This window comes from Hippocampus comes, unplaced genomic scaffold, assembly GCF_001891065.2.
Source record: "Hippocampus comes isolate QL1 unplaced genomic scaffold, H_comes_QL1_v1.1 scaffold510, whole genome shotgun sequence".
NCBI lineage: Eukaryota > Metazoa > Chordata > Actinopteri > Syngnathiformes > Syngnathidae > Hippocampus > Hippocampus comes.
The window spans coordinates 29883-38332 of NW_017805454.1; the positions used below are offsets into that span (position 1 = coordinate 29883).

At 47.0% G+C, this 8450-nt stretch overlaps 1 protein-coding gene across 5 annotated transcripts in view; it reads left to right on the forward strand.

Annotated features, from left to right (window-relative positions):
* LOC109518521 (uncharacterized) overlaps positions 1–8450 on the forward strand; it is a 22773-nt gene that overhangs the window by 5794 nt on the left and 8529 nt on the right. The window lies entirely within an intron of this gene.

Consider the following 8450-nt stretch of genomic DNA (forward strand, 5'->3'; position numbering starts at 1 on the left):
CATTACCGCTCCTCTTTGTTTGGATGCCATGCTCTAATAAAGGATGTAAAAATGTTCGCAATTCCAGTAAAACTCACTGCAACAAAGAGTCGCTTGCATGTCGCCGTTTTGGATCCAATGACAGAAAATAGCGGTGGGGATACATCTATTTCGTTGTATCGAGCGCGACTTACTTGAGTTAGTGCTACTCCGGGCTTCCGTATCGTCTCCCCCTCCCTCCTTGTGCTCTGCGACTTCAAGTAACTGCGCCATCTGGCGTTTAAATGCCTGTATTACAAGTCCAAATGAAATGAATGCAATAATTTACATCAAACCTTAATTGTGTACTGTACCAACCTTCGGCGGGCCGGATGAAAAAGACCAACGGGCCGGATCCGGCCCGCGGGCCGTAGTTTGCCCATGTCTGCCTTGGACGCTCGAGAGAGTCACGCCGAAGACGCCGCGGGGGGCGAAACAAGGTCAGGGTCTTGGGCCCCGAACAACGGGGTTCCTCCCGCTCAGGCGCTCAACGATTCTCTCACATCGTTTCATGTTGAGGCCTTGTGAAATTAACCACACATTCTCTAAACTTGTCAAATATAGCTTGAGCAACCCTCAGAATAACTCTGATGGTAGGTATCGACCTTGAATACTTTTTGAGGTTCGGGTATGTCTGTATTGGGCGCGAATGTATATATCGTCTGAATTACGTGAATGTATGACCATGTACTGTATTGCTGGAAAAAAACAACTTTCGGTTACATGATCAAAAGTGGGTAAAACGGTGTCCTTTTCTGCTCTCTTTCTCACAAATGTTGAAATGACATGTGTTAATCAGTTAAAACCGATGTACATGTTTGTAAATGAATACAAAAGAGAAAATATTTTCCTGCGCAATAGATAAAATAATGTTATGTCACACATGGTTGAATACTTTCAAGGTAGAGTAGACAATTACCCCAGTCGAACACATTTTATTAACGTTTTGTTTTTGTTTTTTAACTAACCTGTATAATTGAGGGGGAAAAAACATCCTGGTGTGTGTGTGCATGTACCGTATTTTCACGACCATTCGGCGCACCGTATTGTTGGGCGCAGTCTCAGTAACGGGTGCTATTTCTGTATTTGACACACACACAAAACGCACTGTATTATTGGGTGCAGCCAGGCATGGTAAAACATATGCCATCTTAAACATACGGCATGCATGCACGCACGCTAAAAATACATTAGCTTGAAGCATACAGTAGCATGCATGCACGCTAAAACATACCAGGTATGTTAGCTTCGCAAGCATACGGTAGCAGCTAAGACATACGGACACACGCTAAAAACACGTTTTTAAAAAGGCAACGGAAGCAAAACTAAGTTCGGTTGTACTTTATTTCGCCATTTTACAATGTACTCACGCGACTGGTACCTGCTAGGGGCGTGCCTTTAGCGTCCTCTTACACGCCTACCCTTCACTTATTGGCGACTGGTACCTGCTAGGGACGTGCCTTAAGCGTCCTCTTACACGCCCACCCTTCACTCATTGGCGGACTTCCGCATGCCTGTCGTCACACACGTCCGCCTTTTCTCTGTATAAAGAGCGTGTCGGCCAGAAGTGCTCTCAATCAGGCTTTGGTACTCGGCGCATACACTAGACGCTCCGCATTATAAGGCTTCCTGTCCATTTTGGAGAAAATTTAAAACTTTTAATGGCGCCTTATAGTCGTGAAAATACGGTACGTGTGCATGTGCACATGGTAGGCAATGGATTTCAAACCTAACTTTGTTTTCATGCATACAGGTACATGTTTTCATTTCAAAAGTGTCATTGCGAAGTAGGCTAATGCACCTCATTTATTGTTTTAGATTGAAACCTGCAGTGACCACTTGCAAGAGTGCTGCCCAGGTGAAAGCGGAGGCCGTAGTCCACGTTGTTCAAGGCGGGGGAGACCCCGAGTGCTGGCAACTGGTGCTCAGTGAGACTACGCTCCAGTTTGGCCAGTACCGGGACCAAACATTCAAGTGGCTCCTGGAGAATGATGTGAGCTATGGGGCCATGGTCGTGGCTTCTCACTAGAAGGAGCGTGACAACGGCGACATGTTGCAGTCGCCCCTGGCAGCGAATAAAGATGCCCTGGCGGTGTGCGCACACCTCTTCCCAGAGACGACCGCTGTCCTGCGGCACCGGCTGATGGTCATGGGAGCACCGTTGGTCAAGGAGTTGGATGACCAACTGCTTGATTTGGGACAGTATGCCAGTGAAATATTCCATTCTCTATATGAATCAACTGATGAGCAGCATCAAGCGTAAATTGCGTTTTTTCTGTTTGGGAAGGTGAAAATTTCTCATTGTTGACTTGTGTTAGACGAGACAAGTTCAATGTTGTCATGTTTTAAAGTTTCATTTTGTTACATGCTTGATTGACCTTGAAATGCTTGTGTTCAGAACATCTTGCACACAATGGAAGCACAAAGAATCAGGGGTCAATTTGAGGTCAAGGGACCCACGAGCGCAGGGTACCTGACCACATCTCAGAGAGAAAAGGGGTGTTCACACGCCACACATTTGCTCCGGTGCTGCACCGATGTATTTTGTTGCGATATATCTTATACCGGAGCAAATTTTGTGGAGCGTTCACACATACAAAGCCGCTGAGCGTGTTAACGCCGGTGCAGCCCCGATGCAGCCCCACTTGCATTCACATGGCAGTTTCTGCAGCGGTGCAAAACGCTGTCATGTTGGTTCTTTTTAAAACATACACCTTTTTAATTTGTTTAACTCAAGCAACGACAGGCAAGTCCTTCTCCTTCTCGGTCTCCGTGCGTTCTGGGGGGAGGTTATGAACACACAACAGAGGAACAAACTACACAAACAACTCAAAGACAGAGCACGAAAGCAACACATTCTCGCCGTATGTAATCAACTCTTCTCATGCGTAGCGAGGCAACTCCTCCCCGCAAACGAGTATTTGCTCCGGAGCCAATTTTTAACCCTGTAGCGTTGACACATACCATTTTACGTCTGTGCTGCCCCGCAAACGAGCATTTGCTCCGTAGCAAAATTTTAAACCACCTCCCTGAGGTGGGTTAAATTTGCTCCGGAGTAAGCTGCTTTCAGGGGCTACACCGGTGTAACTTTGCACGTGTGAACGCTCGACTGGGGTAGCCCCGGCGCAGCACTGTAGCAAATGTTGCCGTGTGAACACCCCTGATGATATTGTGGGGTAAACTGACAATTCTAAAGTTAAAAACAATAAAACACAACCTCGGTTCTGCAGAGGAGTGGCAGAATATCTGAAGTTTGCTCGGGCTACAAATTTTGGATCAACTCAACTTTGTTTTATTAAAAGGGCAGTTTAAAAAACAAATGCAGATAAAATGTGGATAAATGAAAGGCAAACAAAGAACAAGACAACTGAACATCATATAAAAACAATAAAATTGGAACCAAATAAAAGGAAAAAGTCAAGATACAAAAAATAAGGCCTGAAGTGTCAAGGCATAGCAACACTAACCAAAAATAGTGACCAAGCAATGGCCTATAACTCAAAAAACTCTTAAGTTTGAAAGGATTGAAGTCAAGCCACCACCAAAAACGATATTGCTTAACATTTTTTGGGGGGAGTAAATATTTTTATCATACAAAGTCAAACTGCCCCAGGAACTTAACTGCTGTTCTAAAAAAAATTTCTGTCCTCATGACACATTAAAGTGGAGTATGTTTTAAGTTTTGTTTTGTTGTTGTTGTTTTTTTTTTTTAACTTAATTTCTTAGGGTCTTAATATTGAACTTTAGCTTCTTTTGAAACTTGTATGACAATTAATGTTCAAAAGACATCACATCGCACATCCAACATTATGGCGACAGTTGAAATTAACAAATTGGAAGATGACTGAAATAAATATGTCCATGTACATGTGCAGAGCCCCGCCTGCATGTTGTCTTCAGGTGCTGGTCCAGTAGGCTGCGAAGGTGATCCCTGAGTTTCCCCAGTGTGAATGGCTACCAGTTTGATAAAACTTTTGAAATAACAAATTTGCTCATATTATATTACCAGTAAATAAATGTTTTTATTTGGTCCCAAGCAGTAACTGCTGCAAGATCCCTATTGTTTGTGTATGTTAATTATTATTGTGAATCACATTTTCCAAGGCCAAAAGGTGCATGAAAAATCAAACTTTCACACTCATCGGTCCTGGTGATTGAAAAAAAAATATATTTATATAATTATTTATAAATTCCGAAAGAAATGGCTCTGTACCACACCTTGAATTGTACTGCAATCCCAGTGCGTTTGACCTAGAGATCGTAAAATTAAGAGGCACGTGAAGCACTTTGAGATGTCCAAAAAAGTTCATTGCAGCCGATGTGCTAAAATGAACAGGAAGTGAAGCTATGATTTTTTTTTTTTTAATGTCCAATTTTAGGCCATTTTTACATGTAAACAGGGGTCATAGTGTTATGACTTCTGTGGCCTTGTCCAAATCCAGTCTTCAAGAGCCGCTATCCCTCCTCCTGCACACCTGATTCAAGTGTCATATCTATCTCTCTTTTTCTCTCTCTCAGTGAGAGAGAGAGAGAGAGAGAGAGAGAGAGAGAGAGAGAGAGAGAGATTAGGCTTGTCCGAAAAAAAGCAGCACATCTCTCTTCGCCTCCTCCTCATCAATACTGATTAATTGTCTTGTCATAAACACATCGGCTACGCGTGGATAGCTGGCCAGGAGCTAGCTGGAGGCTAACGGCGGCTTCGCCGACAGAGCGAAAAGTGAGAGCCACCTTCGATGCCACAAATACAAGTCTCTGTGTCTCTCTAAGAAGGCAATGCTGATGAATGTTAATTACTGTAGAAGGTTTTATCATTAAAGATTGAAGTACATCCATGTACTGCTGTAGTCTGTCGCAAATATGTAAAGTATTTTAAACATGCCCATATATACAAAAATTCCTAGTGGGGTGTCATCCCTTCTTTTTTTTCCCCCCTCACGAGGGTCGCGGGCATACTGGAGCCTTTCCCAGCTGCCTTCGGGTGTTAGGCAGGGTACCCTGAACTGGTTGCCATCCAGTCCCAGGGGACAAAGACAAACAATCATTCACACTCACACTTTCAAGTGTTCAATTAACCGAGCAAGCATATTTTTGGAATGTGGGAGGAAACCGGAGTATCGGGAGAAAACTCATGCAGGTATGGGGAGAACATCGGGGCTACATGTTTATATTGCAAAACAACACATATGTGGGCCTTGTAAATCAGTCTTAAATCCAGTAAAACGGCAGGGATTGAGGGGCTTGCTCCAGTGAAAATGGCTGGGATTGACTAAATTAATACACAGCAACTAAATAAATAAACAGCAGCACAAAAACAGACTAACATTCTGCTACCTCACTTCAAAGCGGAAAAAAGTAGAATTCTGCACTGATTTACTCCATTGCTGGGTTTCTGATATATGAGGATCCATTAATTCGGACACTCCATGACATGCAAGACTGCACGACTAATGTAATTATTGAGCATGGCAGTGGATGACTGACCTAATACTGTAAACATTTTTAAATGTTGATTATGAGCATATGCGCCGCCCTGTCTGTCTGCTGGCGTTTCTCCGGATTTATTCATGAAATGAGGGCCAATCATCAAAGACAGTATGATGTCGTCTATTCAGAACACAAAACTCAACTCAACTGTATTTATAGAGCACTTTCAAACAGCCATCGCTGCATACAAATTGCTGTACATGGATCAACTAACATATACAACAGTAAAACAACAAATCGGTAACAAAGATTGTAGAAAGCACCGAACAGCAAAACCAAGAACAAATCTGAGTCATGCTGAGTCAAATGCCAAAGAATACAAGTGAGTTTTGAGGCGGGTTTTAAAGATGCGCAGCGAGGAGTGCGGGGGGCACCTCTGGGTCGTCTCCAGCCAGCATGCTGGGGTTTGAAGGCCAAGATGGTGCTGGTTGGGTGTTCCTGGGGTAGGCGGATGACATGATCATACCATCGCACTCGCCGCATTGCGGCAAGACGGGAGGCTGGTGGCTGTTTGGTTTTGTCTCTTAGAGCCCGATTTGTGATGTGCCCGGTCCACGAGATACCTTCAATCCTCCTGAGGGCCTTCGAGTCAAAGCCATCAAGCCTGGCCGCGAGAGTGTTATTCAGTGGCCAGGTTTCGGAGCCATACAGGAGGACGGAGATGACTGAGGCATTGTAGACTCTGAGCTTTGTTACCCGGGATATGTGCCGGTGGCGCCACAGTGGTCTCCACAAGTACTGCATGACATTGGCTGCAAGGGCGCGGCGACAGTCGATCTCTGTTTTGAGGTCTCCAATGTTGGTCACTGTCGAGCCGAGATATTTGAAGGTGGAGACAAATTGGACAGGGGTGCCATCAAATACAAAAGGTGGTGGGTCAGGTCCATCGCCAACATGCATCAGTTTTGTCTTGGCCCAGCTTATCTTGAGTCCAAGCTTTTTGGACTCCTCATCAAACACTCTGAGGGCCTCACGAAGCTGATCGGCAATCTCGCTGAACAGGACGGTGTCATCAGCATACTCGAGGTCCTTTAGGATGCAGTTGGCACTCCAGGGATCCGCTCGCAAACTCTTGACATCAGGTAGTCAGTGACGCAGTTAAAGAGCTCTGGAGCGGCAACACATCCCTGCCTTACCCCGCTGTTGATGGGGAACCACTCGGACTCTTGGCCATTCACATGTACACAACTTTCTGCACCTTGGTACAGTTGTTTGAAGAGTGTGGTGATCTTGGTTGGGACTCCGAGGGATTTTAAGATGTTCCAGAGGGACCTGTGGTCCACTGTGTCAAAGGGAGCCTTGAGGTCAATATCCATCCATCCATCCATCTTCTACCGCTTATCCGGGGCCGTGTCGTGGGGGCAGCAGCTTTAGGAGGGAAGCCCAGACTTCCCTCTCCCTAGCTACTTCTTTCAGCTCTCCCCGGGGGATCCCGAGGCGTTCCCAGGTCAGCTGGGTGATATAGTCTCTCCAGCATGTCCTGGGTCGTCCTCGGGGTCTCCTCCCGGTGGGACATGCCCGGAACACCTCACCAGGGAGGCGTTCAGGAGGCATCCGAATCAGATGGCCAAGCCACCTCATCTGGCTCCTCTCGATGTGGAGGAGAAGCGGCTCGACACTGAGCCCCTCCCGGATGACCGAGCTTCTCACCTTATCTCTATGGGAGAGCCCGGACACCCTGCGGAGAAAACTCATTTCGGCCCCTTGTATCCGGGATCTCGTTCTTTCGGTCACGACCCATAGCTCGTGACCATAGATGAGGTTTGGAACGTAGATCGGCTGGTAAATTGAGAGCTTCGCCCTTTGGCTCAGCTCCTTTTTTACCATGACAGACCAATACAACGTCCACATCACAGCAGACGCTGCACCGATCCGCCCTGTCGATCTCTCGCTCCCTCCTGCCCTCACTCGTGAACAAGACCCCAAGATACTTAAACTCCTCCACTTGGGGCAGGCAAGATCTCCTCCCCGACCCAGATGGGGCACGCCACCCTTTTCCGACTGAGGACCATTGTTTCAGATTTGGAGGTGCTGATCTTCATCCCACCCACTTCACACTCGGCTGCGAAACGCACCAGTGAGAGTTGGAGAGCACTGCTTGAAGGAGCCAACAGTACCACATCATCTGCAAAAAGCAGAGATGCAATACTGAGGCCCCCAAAACGGACCCCCTCAATGCTTCGGCTGTAGCTAGAAATTCTGTCCATAAAGGTGCTGAACAGAATCGGCAACAAAGGGCAGTTTCGGCGGAGTCCTACCCTCACTGGAAACGATTCCGACTTACTGCCGGCAATGCGAACCAAACTCTGACATCGGTGGTATAGTGACCGAACAGCCCGTATCAGGGGGTTCGGTACCCCATACCCATGAAGCACCCCCCACAGACCTCCTCGAGGGACACGGTCAAACGCCTTCTCAGAGTCCACAAAACACATGTAGACTGGTTGGGCGAATTCCCACATACCCTCGAGGACCCTGCTAAGGGTGTAGAGCTGGTCCACTGTTCCACGGCCGAGACGAAAACCACACTGCTCCTCCTCAATCTGAGGCTTGACTTCCTAACGGACCCTCCTCTCCAGCACCCCTGAATAGACCTCACCAGGGAGGCTGAGGAGTGTGATCCCTCTGTAGTTGGAACACACCCTCCGGTCCCCCTTTTTAAAAAGAGGGATCACCACACCGGTTTGCCAATCCAGAGTTACTCTCACCGCTGACCACGCGATGTTGCAGAGGCGTGTCAACCAGGACAACCCCACAACATCCAGAGCCTTGAGGAACTCCGGGCGGATCTCATCCACCCTTGGGCCTTGCCACCGAGGAGCTTTTTAACCACATCGGTGACTTCAACCACAGAGACAGGAGAGCCCACCTCAGGGTCCTCAGACTCTGCTTCCTCCAGTGAAGGCGTGTTGGTGGAGTTGAGGAGGTCTTCGAAGTAATCTGCCCAC